This window comes from Protobothrops mucrosquamatus, unplaced genomic scaffold, assembly GCF_001527695.2.
Source record: "Protobothrops mucrosquamatus isolate PMUCROS unplaced genomic scaffold, P.Mucros_1.0 scaffold1031, whole genome shotgun sequence".
NCBI lineage: Eukaryota > Metazoa > Chordata > Lepidosauria > Squamata > Viperidae > Protobothrops > Protobothrops mucrosquamatus.
In genome coordinates, this window is record NW_015387265.1 from 393,535 (window position 1) to 393,885 (window position 351).

Sequence of the window (351 nt, forward strand, 5' to 3'; positions counted from 1 at the left end):
TTAACATTTAATGAACAATATTAATCAAGAAGAATTATATCTGCAGTTACAACACTATCTGAGAACAGGTTTCTAGGATTTCAGAGAGTTTTTCCTCTCTCGTCTGAAAATACAACTTGGGATCTTTTCATGGACAGGCATATGCTATAGCTTATATTATATAGCTATAACAGTAGACATTAAAAAAAGGAAGTATGCCTAGTAGATATGTTTAACAGACCATTAGAGAATAGGTGAACCATTGACATTTAATGATGAATTAAACTTCAGACTCTTGTGGGCTATGTAGATTTGGAATCAGGGCTCAGATTTAGCATGTCATAACATAAAAGAAGGCCAATCTTTGTACAT